Below are 17,158 nucleotides of genomic sequence, written 5' to 3'. Positions count from 1 at the left end.
TGACAAGTCATAGAAATTTGCACTCTTTTTGTAGGTCCCTCTTGTGAACATAAAAATTGCATATGACTTTTAAGTCTTGCTGATCTGTTCAGTGTGTAGGCCTAATTTGTTAGCATAATTGAGACTGTAAGCCACAAGGAGAAGGTACTCCCATTATTATATAGTCTATTCTTCCACCTAGAAGTGAACAGAAATGTGCAGTTGTGGATTTATGTGTTTCAGACAGCTGTTTCATGTCTGAGTTCTTAGGCAGTTGAAGGAAGGCTGTGTAGAGAAAGGGATTTTCTGTGGTTTTTACAGAGCACTGCACATTTATGTTGGTTAGATCATTTCCAGCGTTGATGATTCTATCATTCTGTGGTTCTGTTGCATTCAGTAATCATTTTGCACAAATAATAAATAAAAAAAGGCAGTTTTGGCACTGTTTAAAAGGAATTAATTGCACTAAAGGGATAACAACTATTAGATATTTTTGCTTAATGGACAAAGAGTCTTGCTAATAATAGAGCTGCTCAAAAAAAAGAGGTGAACTTGGATGTCAGTGGTCAGTCAGTGATACAGATTCCAGCCTAAAGGTATTGTTATCACTGTCTAGAACTGAGCAATTTTTACCAGATCAGGATCTGACCCCTGATCTGATAGAGAAATAGCAGTAATATCTCCTCCTCTGATACTGATTAACCTCAAAGCAAGGAAAACATAAGGTCCTTGGTAGAAGGCAAAGTTGCTTGTCTGAGGTTTCACAGCTCAGCTTAGGTCAGTTTAGTTCACTGGACCATACTTCCCCCAGTGTTTGCATCAGAGCATCTGATAAATTGCTCAGAAATGAAGAGGCTTTTGGGAACTCTGGAGATTTTTGACTGTACAGTTACAGTAGGAAAGGTTTCTCTTGAAATTAATAGTTTCTCCTGAGTCTCTGACCCAGGGGCTGCAAGATGAGAGAAAAGTTAAAGTTGTTTTGAGTTCTTGAGGTTAAAAATAACCCTTCGGTTGTTTTTAATCATAATAAAATCATAATCATCATTAGTTGATACAAGTGGCAATAAAGAGAAATAATATGTTTTCTATCAGTACTGCTTTTGATATATGTGCAGTGATTTGTAATCCTTTTCTGTACTGCATTGATGAAGATGATTGAATTTCATTCTTGTGAAATAATTGCTCATCCAATTATACAGAGGTTTTTGCCATCCTTACCTTCTAAACCAGTTGTTTAGTTCCTGAAGCAATGCATTTTCAAAGAGAATGACCTAAGCATTATTTATTGTTTTAATGTGTCTACTCCTCCCTGCCCCCCCCAAAAAAATTAAACATTTTAAAAATTTAAATTATGAGGAGATAACCTAAATATCTTTCACTGAAATGTAAGTTAGAGTGAAAAAATGTGTTTTACTCATTGTCACTTCAAGACTTTAGTCAGTATAGCTATCCTGATAAAACTGGATACTGTTTACTCATTTTATGAGGAAATATTCCAATGTACATCTGAAAGCAAAATGCATCAGTTGTACTTGGGTAAAAAGAGTGTTGTGAATAATGGCTGTTGGTTAAAAGCACTTGTGTCATATTTTGAAAGGTATATAGGTGCCTAAATGCCACTGTCAACATGGTGGGGTTAATTCTTTCTTAAAAAGGGTCTGCCAGTGTTGGTAGTGAATGGGAAGAGGAGGTTAGTGGGAAGGTGTCATTACATGAGTCACACCCTTGGCTTTGTAGGTGTGCTTTTGTCAGCAGTTACTGCTTCCTGGGTTGGGAAAGTCCTTGTATCCAAAAGTCAGCATTCCTCTTAGAAAGGCCCTGGAAAATGGAAAGCCTTTGGGGAGCAGCAGTTTGTGTGCAGAGGGAGTACTTGGGACACTTCAGTGTCCACAGAAATGGCTGCTGTGGATGTTAGTGGCACTGCCCATAGATCTGGTGATAACTTGTGATGCTGGCAGAATGTGAGTCTGGAAGGGCTCTGTGAGCTCCTGCAATTCTGCTAAACTTTATTGTGAAGGAGTAAGGAAAAACAGTTTGGCTCCAGGGCTGTCATTTCAGCAGCCTGCAGCCCTGCTAATGGAGCAGTGATGACTGCAATGATATAATGTCTGATGCCAGCTCTGCTGCTCTGGCCAAGCACCTCCCATCAGGAGATGATGAATTGGCCATCATCCAAAAGCACAGCCCTTATTTGGGGCTTTTCTTGAGGGAGCCACAGCAGTCTAGTTTCCATGTTTTCTCCAGCCATTCCCAGCTAGCCCTTTCCCTTTCCTCCCTATGTTTGTCCCTGGATTTATCCCTGCAGTAGGTCTGTCTCTGCTACAGCAATACAAGCTGGAATCTGCTAAGTAGCCTGTACCAGGGCAGAGTCAGACTGCACAGGAGGCCCTCTCTGGCTTTATTTTCACCACACACAGGTTGCTGTTAGTGTTTTGTCAAATGTAGGTTTACCCCATTTCCCTGCATGCTTCTGGGTGTGTGTTGTGTCTGGGATATTTACAGATGGTCATGGGCTTAGGTTGCAGGGCAGAGTTTCTGCTCTGGCAGGTCCCCAGAAGGGGCTGGAGTTTGAATTCAGAGTGCAAGTGCTCTGCCTGCACCTGTGTCTGGGAGGGAGTCACCAGCAAGACCCAGGGGCATCAGGAGGGAGCTCAGTCCTGCTCCTCACCCTAAGGCTGGGAGCAGAATGCATGATGGTCCTGAGTTTTATGGAGGGAAGAGAATCTTGTGGAGAGGAAAACAGGCAAATGTGCAGCTGAGAGGCCACTTGATAGCAGAACAGGGACTTACAATTCCCCTTGGGAAAACAATTTCATCTCCTCAGCCTCAATTTGACTGTTGTGATTGATAAGTCAAGTAGCCATTGGCATGGTCAGATGGTTTAACATCAGCCCAGATTCTCAGCTGACCATGTAATAAGTTCTAAAGACATGCTGCAGTTGGAAAGCATAGCAAACAGCCTTTGAGGCTGAAATCATGTCCTTAAAAAACTTGTCATGGGGAAACAGACAGTTGGAGAGGGCCTTTCCTCTAAGCTTGATGTTTCCAGGAGGTAATCCTATGAGCTGTGGTTGTGTCCAGGATTTTGATCCACTTACAAATTTAATCTATCCTCCCTGAGTTTAAATGCTCCATTATCTGTTAGAATATAATTAGAGGCTGCAAGCACAAGTCAGCATCAGCAGAGTTCCTTGGGAGTCCCTGAGCTCATTGAGATGAAGACAGTTTGACTGATGGTGGTCAGCTGATATTGGGCCAGAAGCTAATAATAGAAGGCAGTGCTGCTTAGCTAGGTGAGAAAGTTAACTTGGGAAAAATTAAACTGAAGGCTTTGGGATTTATGGTTGGAAATAAATTTCCCATTCTCATTTGTTTCCTAGTAAGAGAGCTTCAGAGGCAGTTGGTTTCTTTTATGGTTTTATAATTAAGATCTAGAGGCTTCCTGGCTTGGCCTGTGCTCGCTGCAGTTGCTGCTGTCTGCAGTGGCAGCACTTGGAGTGTGGGAGGACATTTGTCACATCAAGTGCAGAGGTGGTAAGTGACAGTGACCTCCACCAGACATGTAGCAAGCAAATTAAAGCTGCATGTAGGGGACTGACACCCACATCTTTTATTTATGTCTGGCCTAATGAACTAAATGAATAAATCACTCAGATGTGCTGCAGAAACAGCTTTTTCTAAATTGTATGCCTGTCTTACAGTAAAGACAAGCCCTCAGCTTGAGGATATCAATATCAAACTTATCTTCAGTTCAGAGGATTGAAGACAAAAAGAATTCTCTAGTCAGCTACATGATTTTTTTCTCCTGATCAGCTGAAACACCACAGAGATATGGATAAGCCTAGATGCTTCCTTTGTTTTCCCAAATATGTCTAGATGGGAAGTACAGCTAGCTAGTCAGGTGAAGAAGGGGAGAGAAGACTTCACTTTTCTTGGTTTCCACTGGTGGCTTCAGACACAGGAAGGTTCTAGGCTCAAGGTTTTTGGTTCTTTGCTTGGCCCATGGTGTCATTCATAGATCCCTTGAGGCTACAGACACACTCTGTGATACACAATTCCTCAGCTGACACAGGTGCATTTGCCCTCAGCCTCTCTGTAGGATCCTGCCTTATGTGACTATGAGGGTGACTAGGTAAGATTTTTTTTAATATTTTTAAAATTAAATATAGCTAAGTAGTTTTTAGTATTAGTGTATGTTAGTATATAGTAATATAAGTTAAATATTTTTTAGTATTTTTTAATATTCTGTGTACACATCATGCTCCTGCCCAGCCCAGTGTTTGATCCAGGTCTTCAACAGACCATGTAGATGCTCCTGAAGATTTGAAAAGACATTGCTACTAACAGTAGTAGCAGTCATTCCACTGACTGCCTGGCTGCTTGGGAAATAAACAGAGTTAATCCTGACTCTCTGTTGAAAGGGCAGGTTTGGGATCAAAGGAAATCCTTTATGGCAGCAGTGAGACATTTTTCCTTATTTCTTTTGCTGTCATTTCTGTGCACATCCTCCTTTCCAGCTGCCATGAGGGGTCTGTGAGCCCTGCCTGGCTCTGAGCTCCCCTGCAGCTCAAACAGGTTTGCACTCCATCGTGTCAAGCTGCAGGAGTGGAGGGCAAGGGGTGACATTAACCCCTGTGATTGTAGGAGTTATGGACATAACCCCTGTGATTTTAGACCTCCTTTTGTGCACTGCCCCTCCTCCCTGCTGGTGCACACTGAGAGTGTGAGCAGAGACACTTAGAGGGGAGCTCCCCCTACCAGTCCCAGGCACAGGAGCTCACTGGGATGGCAATTACAATTTCCAACGTGTCCAGAGATGCCAGAGATCCAGCTGTCCTTGAGAATGCTGCATACCATGCACAGGCCCCTAGAGTGCTCAGCCTCTGCTAAAGCTGGAAATCTGATTTTTGATGAAGGTTAACTGCTTTTAGTCATCTGAAGATTAACTGTTTCAAGGCTACATTTCTGTTATTTCCATCTGAAGCAATAATTTTTTCTTTAAATTTGGCTTCAGTAATTTTCCCCTCCATGGTGTGTGAGGGTAAGGGGTGTGTGTGTGTGTACAGGGGGGATTTATTTTCCATATGCAGGAGCATTTGGCTGTGTGGTGAAAGTACTTACACAGAAAAGATGAGGTACAAGCCAAACTGCTTGGAAACAATTCTGCTGGCATAACACTAACTGGAAAATGCAGTGAGGGAAAGTGAGTTTGCCTACAGCCTGTGATGGGGGAGGTCTGAGCACTACTGAAATCCATGGGAGCTGTGAATTGGCCAGTGAATTCAGCAGGGCCAGCACCTCACCTCAGAGCAATCCTTCCAAGAAGTCTGCCAGAGGTTTAAGGAAGAATCCCATGGTTTAGTGAGGGACTGACATTAGGAGCTACTCCTAAATGAGTCAGGAAGTACATTCAGATGCTTTCTGTTATGGCAATTGCAGAGCTCCTTATTTCAGTTTTGCAGTGCTTTAAGATGTGGAAACCCTGCATGAGGTTGGGTAAATCTGTGCATAGGAAGAAAATCAGGTGGGAGTGTTCATTTATTCACAGGGAAATATAGCTGTGGATTGACTGAAAGTATTAAAGAGTCTAATCAAATTCAAATATTGAATTTGCAATATCAAATGCAAATATTTTAGCTGTAAAGTGTGTATGTATAAAGGAAACATTTTGAACTGAGATCTTGTATTGCACTCTCTATTTCAATGTGTAAGGCACCCCAATAACAGGGTTGATACTTGTCTCCTTGGGCTTGGTTACTGGAACATGAAGTGAGTTATTTGCTTGGCTGTATATGTAATTGTTCTGAAGGTCAGGATCCCAGAGTTGCCAGTGTTTTATCAGGACACAGTAGGAGAGAGGTCTTTTGAAAAAGTGTTTAGAAATTGAACAGGCAAAGGATGGGAATATTAAAAAAAAAAGCAGAGAGGTGGTGCTGTATCATAAGGGATACACAATTGTTTAATTAGGGGACTTAATCAGGAGCTTGTGGGATTTGTATTTCCACAGTGAGTTTTCTGTTGGTCTCAATACAGTGGAGTATTTTTTTCTTGGCACTGTGCTGTATGTTTCCACCCTTCACCATGGTTTAGATCTGGCCTGGCTCAGAATGCTCTCCTCCAGCTTCTTCTCTTCCCTGGACATACATGCTTGTATCTGGATGTGGGCTTTCAGGAGAGTAATCCTACAGACTTCAGTAAAAATTTCTGTTGGATGCTGTGAAGCCATGAATTCTGGGGACTCATCCCAAGAGGATATAGTGCCTGCAGGTGTGGGTCTTTTCATCTGCACAGTCAGTGGTTGGTGGTATTTTAAGCAGAGGGGAATGTTCCTCTGCAGGCACAGATCCTGCTGGAGTGGAAGGCTGTAGCTCACAGGCTTGTCATTACAAACAGGAGAAACAGTTTTCCTTAAACAGCAGCAAAGTGGCTGGGGATACTGGGATTCTTCTCACAGTCTGAGATTCAGATGCAAAGTGCAGAAATAAAAGTGACAAAACATGGTAAAATTATTAAATTAAGGAAAATAAGGTCTTTTAATAATGCTTGATATGTTATGAGAAGAAGCTGACACAGTTATCCAGTTTTAAAGCAGATTTTATGACTGAAAACAGGGTGACAAGTGTTGCCTTATCACTAAAATTGAAAACCTGTAGTTAAGAAATAGCTTTGCATTCTTTCTCTGTGCCTCCAGCTCCTATTAGCAATATAAACAGGCACATGTTAATGTTTAAGTTCCTAAAGGGCACTGTGTATGCCAGGATGTTGCCAAACTGTTAAAAAATGCAGGGTTTTATGGGACCCCTGTTAATAAAAGAGAGGTACTGTTTCCACAAGCTTAACTGTAATGCATCCCAAACAAGCCATCACTGGTTTGAGGTTAATGGCAGATCTAATGAGGTGCCAAGACAACTTAAAGTTAAGGGAGAACAAGGCTTTTTATGTTGTAAGGAGGAAAAAAAAATCCATATATTCATACAAATGATCATGCTGTGACCATTTTTAGTAGGGATGTAAGGGTACAGAAGCACAGACTTATAGGAACTGAATTTCAAGGATCACTGTCAAAATACATTTTCCCTCCAAATACTGTAGTTTGCAGTACTTCTCCCTCAGTGCTTTGTTGCAAATAACCTCTCAAAAATTGTTTTCTGTGCCTCAGCACTGATCCAGACACCTCTGGTACATCAGCAACTGTCACAGATTTATAAAAATAATTAACATCTGCTTGCATGAATATTGTACCTATTATACTATACCTATACTATTTACAAGTGACAATCAGATATTCCTACTGCTGCTCATGATGGAAAAAATAAGGCAGGGAAAGGTGGTTCTTGACTTGCTGATAATATTCTGCCAAGACTTTTGAGATATCAGTGCAGTAATTGGGATAAGCTGATCCATTTGAGGTCACACTGGGGCTGGCAGCCCACAGAGCAGCAGATGCTGGTTGGAAATGCCTGGTCCTTCTCTACTGAAGCTGTAGCTCCAAAATTAAGGAGATTTTGCAGAGCAATATTTTCCATACTAACTATGATAGTATTGCTTCTTGTGGTAATACAGCATCTCTTGGACCTGATCAAAGTGTGGTGAGATTGTCCCCACCCTGACAGGTATTCAGTCAAGACAGACACAACAGATGAAGGGGACAGGAATAATTATTACTGTAGCAGTTTATAGATGAAACCCTGAATTGCAACACAGATCCCATAACCTTTGAGAAAATTACTTAATTTTTAAATTGATTTTTTAATTATCTTCAGGTTTTAAATTACCTTAGGAAGCTTATGTAGACAAGCAAATACTATATGAAGTTGGGTTTTTTTCAGACAAAGCTATTTTATCTGTTGAGAATGTGTCTAAAATGTTGTTTCCATTAGCTTTTTCCTAGATCAGGTGTTTTAAAGATCATGAATGACACTTGATACATAAAGCAAATTGTGTATTAGCAGCAGGAGAGGGAGAACAGGTATTTTTCCCTCTTAGTTACTTGCAAGGTGAGTACAAGTGTATCCTGAAGGTTCCTGCTTCATATAGAATACCAGGCTTTTAATTACAGAGGTGAATAAGCAATGTTCAAAACAGAATTGCATAGGTTTCTCACAGGCCAGGGCTTGTTTTTATCTTCATGTTTTACATGATAAAGGACACAGAAACGTTTAGGGAAGTATGGTTATGTGGATTTTTGAGCTGTGCTGACAAATTGCACCTTGGAAGGCTCTCCTTGATCAGCTTGCTCAGGTAAATTCTGAGATGTGGAGCAGGGCAAAGGTAGGAAACAGCTGAGGTACAAAGAACCTTTTATCTGATTATCTGAGTTAGATTATCTCTCAGCTAATCAGATAATATGAGTTGATCTGATGGAAATGTAAGCTCTCAATGAGGTAGGGGAATGTGGGACAGGGCCTGGCAACAGGCAGTTCCCAGGGCTGTGACAGACTGAGCCAGGTCAGTGGATGGGCAGCCCCTGGGCTGGATCCATTTGGAAACATTCTCCTGTGTCAAGGATGCTTTTGCTGGCTGGGCAGTGCCCTTTGAAAGAGATCAGTGGGGGTTTTTAGTATGCATAGAAGCAGAATTTAGCTTCTTGTTTTCTGAAGCTGTGCAAATTGTTTTGTTTTTTTTTTAGATGAAGTCTTGTTGGTTTAGATCAATAACTAGAGTTACCAGCTAAAAACACAAGTCCTTCTGAAAAGCTATTTTCATAACCAAAGCATTTGGAAAAAAATGGTATTTGGACTGAGGAGAGAAAATGATTTTCCCTGTTGGAATTGTTTTCTTGGCAAAATATTGAACAAATATTTCTTGATAAAACATTTATTAACTTGCTGAAACTCAAAGGAAGAGTTTCTGCTGAAGCCTTTCAATGGGAGATATATTCCAGTGAATTCCTCAGCCAGAAGATGTGTTTTGAAATGTGATAGTGATTGAAGCACCTGATTTTATCACTTTGTGAATGAACTCTGGTGAATTCCTCCTTTGAAGTCATTCCTTGTTTCAAAATTCAGACTATGTTCATTAGGCAAGAATGTTGTCAAATCCAGATTGGGATGTTAAACACATTGTGCATGTGGTTAAGCTGTGGACAGCTGGGAACCATTTTCCAGAGCCAGGCCATCCCTGAGGATCTCAATGCTGTGTCCTGCCTGCTTTTCTGCAGGGGTGGGAGATGTGTCTGGTTGCTCTATGACAAATCTCTTCATCAGCTGAGGGGCACAGATGGGAGTGAAACTCCAGACCAAAAGAAAAGTTATTGATGCCAGTGTTAATGGCAAACTCTCAAAGTGTTCTGGAGCTCCAGAAAACCCCTTAAACCACATTGTGTCACCTTCTAAATGTTTGTAGCTCCACTCAAACTTGAAGATCAGCCCTCTGCAAAAAAAGCAGCTAGGATGCCTCTCAATGACATGCTGCGGCTTTCTGGGGCTTTGGCATTTTACTGGCACTGAACTCCACTAAAAGTGAGCAAGGAACTGACAAGTGATGGTGTTTTGAGCTGCAGAATCATCTTTGATGCCAGTAAGGTGATCACACCATGGTGGTGGTTAGATCTTTTCAAGAAACAAGAATGTGAAGGCATGCAGCAGGAATAGATGGATTCATTATATGTAACCATATTTCTGCTTTATAGAAGTCATGTCAAATAGTAATTGTGTTGGTTAGGAAGGCTGATGGTGGAACAGCTATGGATGCTTTTTCCTGCTTTTTATTAAATGTCAGCCTCTTGACTGCTGATCGTGGCAGTAAGATGCAAAATAGGTGCTGGCAGACAGAAGTCTCCACACTGTGGGTGGGATTAGTGCCTTGTGATCAGGCTGCAAATGGACCCTCCCTCAGACCTGAAAGTCAGCTTTGCATGGCACATGCACACAGCTGCTCTGGATATGTCCAGCACTAACTTTGACACAGTGGTAGTGCCTTGAGCTTCCAGCTTTCCTTATGGTTCACAGACTGAGCTAGGTGGGAAAACACCTTTGAGGTCATCAAGTCCAACTATGACCTAACCATGGTACTGGGTGTCACATCCAGGCTTTTTTTAAACACCTCCAGGGACAGTGACTCCACCACCTCCCTGGGCAGCCCATTCCAGTGCCCAATCACTTTTTCAGTGAATTTTTCCCTGATGTCCAGCCTGAACTTCCCCTGGCACAGCTTAAGGTTGTGTCCTCTCATGCTGTTGGTTATTGCCTGGAGCTGAGCACAGCTGCCTTTCAGGAGCTGTGCAGAGTGATAAGGCCACCTCTGAGTCTCCTTTTCTCCAGGCTGAGCACCCCCAGCTCCCTCAGGGGTTCCTCTCAGGGTTTGTGTTCCCAGCCCCTCTCCAGCCTCATTGCCCCCTCTGGATACCCTCAAGTGTTCCAAGGTCCTTCCCAGGCTGAGTGCCCAGAGCTGGGCACAGCACTCAGGGTGTGCCCTCCCCAGGGCTGGGTGCAGGGCAGAACGGCCTCCCTGCTCCTGCTGGCCACACCATTCCTGATCCAGGCCAGGAGCCCTTGGCCTTCTTGGCCACCAGGGCACTCTGCTGGTTCATGGTCAGTGGCTGTCACCAGCACCCCCAGGTCCCTTCCTGCCTGGGCACTGTCCAGCCACTCTGACCCCAGCCTAGAGCATTGCAGGGGTTTGTTGTGCCAAAATGCAGGACTGGGCACTTGGATGGTTAAACTTCATCTTACTGGACTCTGCCCAACCATTCCAGGTCTCTCTGCAGAGCCCTCCTACCTTCCAAAAGATGGGCACACACACCCAGCTTGGTGTCATCTGCAAATTTACTGATGAACGACTCAATCCTCTCATCCAGATCATCAGTGAAGGTATTAAACAGAACTGATCCCTGGGGGACACCACTGGTTCTTCCTGTGCCTGGAGTTTCCCTGGCAGTATCACTTAAAAAGAGCCTTTTTCACTTTTTTTTCCCAGACAGCTGCAAAGCTGTTTAAAACCACTTTCACCCCAGTTGGCCTTGTCAAAGTTTGCTGTAGGAAATGCTAGGAAGAAATGTTTGGGTCTTGATTTGTAGAGTCCTATTAGTTGGATATTTCCTTTGGAAATGCAGGATCTGTGATGCCAGGCTGTCTTATGAGCATAATTAATAATCTTGAGATTGTGGTAATTCACAAAAGAGGATAAAAGCATGACATAAATTATTATTTCACCCTCTTTGTAGCATCTTTAAATTAGATCACTTATAAAATAGGCATTCCCTCCTGCAGTACTGCAAGTCTGAATAGTGTTTGTCTACAATTTTCTGCTTGGGTTCTGTAATTCACTGAGATTTTTCCTTTTTGAGAGCATCCACACAGGCAGAAGTAAAAAGTATTAAATACAGTTGTATGGATGGATTTGAGTGAGGTGTTTGTATTGGTGGCAGGCAGCCACTCATTGAAACATGTTTGGTTTGGGAGTTCTTTGGCTTGCCCTGACAGATGCCAGGACCTGAGCATGGCCATACATTAAAGATCTGATGTTGTATTTGCTCTGGGGGTTATTGCAGGTGCCAACATTTTATCAACATGGAAAAAAGAGTCATTATGTTTATAATGTGACATATGTATTACCCTGACAGCAGGGTGCCCAAATCTTGTGGAAATCCAGGGGGGAATTTAGCTCAATTTATTCCCAAGGAACAGAAATACTTGAGAGCTGATCAGGTGTTAGCAATCCCACCCACACCTGGATGAGGTGTGGGCAGCCCCAGCCCCTCCCCTGCCATCCCCACCCTGCCCTTTGAGGGCCATGGGTTCTTTCAAGGCTTTTTGAGGAAGTTCTAATCTTGTCAGCAGGAGGTAGAGAAGGTAGGGAAGAAAAGGTGGGAGGCAGAGATGTAAAACTTAGGAGGAAATCACAGGTAGAGCAATGTGGATGTGACACAGGGAGCAGGAGGCAGGTTTGGAGGAATTCTGATGGAGTCAGGAGAAGAAAAATCTATCAGTGAACCAAACAGTCCAATGAAACTTGCCATGTTCCAATACCATCCCTTTGCAGTACCCAGGTCCTGAGTGTGAGACTCTTGTGCAGCTGAATACAGATGAGGGAAAGATGGAGATGAGTCTGATTTGAATTCTCTGTTGTGAGAAATTAAATATCAGGCAAAAAGTATCTTTGATTAAAACAATTCTTAGTGTTGATTATACACTTGATGAAATTAGGCTTTAATCTGATGCTTTCCCTTTAAATTGATCCTGAAGAAGGAATGTGTGATTATAAAGTCAAGCTTTTCAGTGATACCAGAAAATATCAAAGCAATGCCTGAAGACTGTTCAGAAAGGAATGAGAACTTGATAGGGTTTTTTTTTTTTTTTTTCATTCTAGAGACCTTGCCATCACTCATTCTAAATCAAAAATCAAAGCAACAACTCCCTCCTTTGGAAAGCAATGTGCAGCCAAGGCTGACAATACCTATAAGCTGCTCAGTGGTAATGTCTGTTTACCCTCCTCTTTGAGCACCACTGAAATGATGGCTTTGTTAGACTGCATGGTTACAACTTCAAATATTTTTGCTAGTTGCATTAAAATAGTAAGAAACAAATCACTTTGGACAGACTGCTCTGAAATAATGATGTGTGTCACAGGCTGTAAGCAAAACATTTGTCACAATGACATGATATTTTTGCTGTTAAACCACCTACTTTTGATCTCCAAGGGGGGAATCCCCAGAATGAAGCCCACTGTTACTTGTCCTGGCAACTTCCAATGGGAACAATTCTGGTTGCTGAGGTCCTTGGCTATTATGCATAAAAGTGAACTGAAAATTGGCTAGATTTTGCTTTTCTCATCACCATGAGAATTTTTTTGGGTCAAGATTGACAGAAGTGCTGGTGGGAGCTGTCCCTGATCAGGTGTTTGATGGAAAATCTACACGTGGTTCGTTGTGCACTAGAAGCCTATTGTTTTAGAACTGAAGTCCCTCCTCTGCTAACTCAGGCTCTGATGAATTGGGAGACTTAATTGGCACAAAGCAGGGAGAAGGAACAAGCATGTGGTGTGGGGGTTGTACAAAATTTATCCCCTACACTTCCAAGCATTTGAGCATTAATTCTCAGCACCTGAGCCCTCTTGGAGTCAGCACAGAGGTCCATGCCCTCAGTGTTTGCAGGACAGGGATCACAGTGCTGCTTTCTTTTCCTAATTTCTTTTATGTTGCTCCAAAAGACAAAGTGAGCCAGCATTGCTTCTGTAAGTGCATGAAGGTGTTTATTCCTGCATGAATAGACCTAGTGCTTCTCTGAGGTGGGCAGGAAGGTTTCACCCAGCAGTCTGTAAGTATGACCTTCAGAGGAGAGAGCTTTCACATCCCTGATTGGTGCTAGTTTTGGGTGTTTGGGGGAAAGTGGGGCATCGCTCTAATGCATTTGAGTCGCATGGGGCAATGGCTGGCTTTTATTCAGTGTCAAGAACGCATGCAGTGCCTGTGAGCAGTCAGTCAGACTGGTGCCCTGTGTGCTGTGCAAGTGCTGTGACAGGCAGGGCAGCCTCAGAGGGGTTGCCTGCTCTGAGAGATGCAGCACATTTAAAGACACATCACAGCTCCAGAAAAGGCTCTCAGCAGTGAGAGAGCAGCCAGAGGCAGCTCTGATGGTGGGCAGGGGAGGGCACAGTGCTGCAGTGCTGTGCCATGCCTGGCTCCTCTCCAGGCTGCAGGACACTGACCTGGGGCCATCTTTTCCTGATGGCACTGGCTTGAGAGGAGTCAAGTGAGTGGCACTTTTCTGGGGCTGTTTCCATCACATTTGTGCACCAACAGGCCGCAGGGTGTGGTCCCTGAAATGGAATTTTTATTTTTTATTCTTAGTTTTAATCCTAGAGTAGTGACTCACCTGACAGATGGGTTTCCAGAACTTTCTGAACTTAGTCTCACCATTTAATGGTGCAGCACACTTGTACTCCAGTGTAAGTATGCACTGACTCCACTGACTACCCTGTGATGTTCTGCTTAACGTCCTCATTGAAAACTCAACTCAGAAAAGCTCAAATCTTTCACATCCAAAAAATATGAAGTCCAAAACCACCCCTTCAAAACTTGCAGCCTCCTTGATCCTGAGAGTTTGTCCTGGCTCTGAGGAAATACATGCAAACAAGACTCATAATGTGACCTTCTCTGTTTGATTGCATGGAGAGGTTCCTTAAGGAGGCTTCCTGAATGTGAAAAACGCCAATCACTTGTTTTTTAAATTTTATAAGTTTTATAGTAATAAAATAGTCATAAAAATAGTAATATGAGTAGTAAAAATTTGAACAATTGAAATTAGGACAATATGAGACAATAGAAACAAAGAGTTGCAGACAGTCCTGGTACCTCTCTCTGGGCAAAATAAGCCAAAAAAGGGACACCTGTTAACAGGGGATTAACCCTTAAAAACAACAGCCTGTTGCATATTCATTCACCTCAGACATGATGCATAAATTCCATTCAAACACAGGATTCTGTCTGGTCAGTGTCAACTTCTTCCTCTGAATCCTAATTGTGTCTTCATGGCTAAGTGAGGCAGGAAAAAGTTCGTTTCTTCTGATAATGGGGCAATAAATTCTCTTTCTCTGAGAGATTTAGGTGTCCTGTGGCTGCTATCTCAGTGCTAGTCCTTTCTTTAGAAAAAGTATCTTACACAGCATAGTTTCTATTTTAACATTTTGTTATAACCTAAAACTAGTAGTGTATATTTAACACACTACTTAAGAGAATTAATACAGCATCACTTTCTAACACAACACATACAATATTCATTTCAGTATTTGCGAAAAGCCAATCATAAAAGACGCATTTTCACGCTAAAGCAAAACAGGCATGGAGGGAGTTTCAGGGAGATGGTGTTAGTGCAAAACTCTGGCTAACAGCTCATGAAACCCCCTCAATGACAGGGCTGTTGGACCTTTAGTTATTTCCTGCTGTGCCAGCCAAATTCAGCATTCCCCTGAAGAAAAAGCAGTTGGCCAGGTGAGTGTGAATGCAGGATCTGGATGTGCGCTGCTACAGTTCATGCAACAGCCTCTGATGAACCTGCACTTCTGTAAGCATTCACCTTACCCTGTGCTTGGAGCATGGAGGTGCACGTACAGAAAGATTATTCATTCATTTTAATACCTCCTTGTTTGCTCCTGAGTCCTGTTTCTCCAGAGAGAAGTTAAGAGAATGTTGTGCACAACCTGGGGGGTCACAGAAACCTCTTTCCTCAGGAATACTGGCCCAAGCCAGACTTGGGTGTATAAATCACAGGAATTGAGCTTAAAGGAGCAGTAATAACACCCACATTGAGAAGGGGGAGAAGAGAGGAATGATCAGTGACATGATTTCTTTACACAGAATAGCATGTCTGAGAAGGGTAGGACTGAGCTGAACCTGGAAGCTGAACCTTCAAATGAAGTCACCTGTGGTGAGGCTGGGGGGACGCAACCAAGTCCCTGCCAGGCTGCCTGCAGGTTTAGCTGCCTTCTGAAAAATTGTTTGAAAGCCATGAAAGCAGTATCCTGCATGGGCAGTAGAGGGGAAACACAGCAATGGGTGTCACTGTCATAGCACCAGTGTGGGCATGGGTGTTGTTAAATGTATTTTTGTGCTGTTCCTAGCCTCAGTCGTTCCGTAGACTGCACAGGCTGAGTCAGCTACCACCTAAACAATTGGTGAGACCTAGCAGACAAACAAAAGGCTTTGAAATATATTAAATGCTGGGCTGTGACTGGATCTTCCCTGCAGCAGGTCAAAGGTGCATTCCAGAGAGATGTTTGCCCCAGCCACTGGAAGAATTGTAAAAGGAATGTAAAAAGCAGTGTATTCAGTATAGTATCTCTCCTGTTAGCTCAGCTGTGCTTTCAGAAAAATGCACACTGCGCTATGAAGTCAGCTTTTAAGTAGATTTATTTACTCAACAATTATTAGGAAAAACAGGCATGGAGTTGTTCTTTCATCTTTTGTTTTGCTTTGTTTGAGAGCGTTTTATGGCAGGAACATTTAGAAGCAGAAGGTCAGGAAAACAGATTTTTCAGACTTTGTGCTTACTTAACTCTTTATCAGGTGAATATCTTCATCTGCCTTAAGAGGAGCAGTAACATTTACTCTGGGCTTGCCAAAGTGAGGAAGCAGACCTGTGATGCTCCCCTTGAACAGAGATGCATGTGTGTACTAATGAATAAGGGCATGAGCTGAAGAGAGTTGTGCCCTGGGCCACTCTGGGTGGAAATAAATGTTCAACATGGCATTATCTCACTGCTACTGGCAAGTGCACCTTGCTGAGCCCCCTGTTTTGCAAACTGCATGGTCAGAGAAACAAAACCAGTACCAAAAGCTGTTCTTCAGCATCACCATGCTGGCTAATATTTATGTTCTGTTTTCAGCTGTAATTGTTGGCAATACCATGTCAAAGTAGGAAATGGGGAAGTTAAATGCTATCTTGTAAGATGTGCTGTAGGGGTACTCAGAGCACTCTTTGTTCTCACTGTCTTAAGAACTGGGGGTTTTTTTCCCCATCCTGGAAGGTCAAAATGAAAATTGGGCTTTAGCTGGAGTTACTCTTCAGAAACAGCAGCCAAATTAAAGATATTTCAAACATGATTGCAGAGTATGAATAGATCAGGAAACAGTTTTAGGTGAGATTTCCAAATTGCAATTGCACCTCCCCAGACCCCTTTTGACATAGCTCTGCTGACAGAAACCAGTAACAGGTCTGGTGATTGCTCACTGCAAACTCAACCTTCTTTGGGCTTCTGTCTTTTTTCTTAGCGCACACAGCAGGCAGATAAGTGTGAACCATTAAAATAACATTTATGTGATTGTTTAATGTTACTGTTTAATACAGGCTTGTGTGTATAAATGAGCTTAATGGAGTAAGAATGTAATAATCACATTGAGAAGGGATGAAGAGAGGAATGATGGATGTGAAGTTTTTCAGGAGAGAAAAGTAAAGTGATCTGGGACACTGTTTGCATTTGTGCTCCAGCCTTCCCATGTGGCTTTGGATAAAAGGCTGTACCCTTTTGATACCTCAGTTTCTTCTCCATTAAATTAGAATTCCAAACTCATTCCTGTTATTGTGCCAGTTGAGTGTAGAGAGAAGAGCTGCAGACCCACAGCTACCAAAAGGCCCAGAAAATTGCAGAGGCTGGTTTTGAAAGATGCCACTGCCACCAGCCAAGTATGTGAGTTTAGGTACCTCACCTGCTTAAAATGTTTTAGACAATTATATTAGGAAGC

The 17,158-nt window shown here is 42.6% G+C and overlaps 1 protein-coding gene across 1 annotated transcript in view; it reads left to right on the top strand.

The window, feature by feature from the left end:
- The window catches only part of ERBB4 (erb-b2 receptor tyrosine kinase 4), a gene marked incomplete at its 5' end in the record, with an annotated part of 567,058 nt that overhangs the window by 461,701 nt on the left and 88,199 nt on the right, over window positions 1-17,158 (top strand). The gene's annotated exons all lie outside the window — the stretch shown is intronic.

This window comes from Fringilla coelebs, assembly GCF_963513975.1.
Source record: "Fringilla coelebs genome assembly, chromosome: 7".
Taxonomy (NCBI): domain Eukaryota; kingdom Metazoa; phylum Chordata; class Aves; order Passeriformes; family Fringillidae; genus Fringilla; species Fringilla coelebs.
The sequence above is the reverse complement of the archived record's forward strand: the minus strand, read 5'-3'. Positions and strand labels throughout refer to the sequence as shown.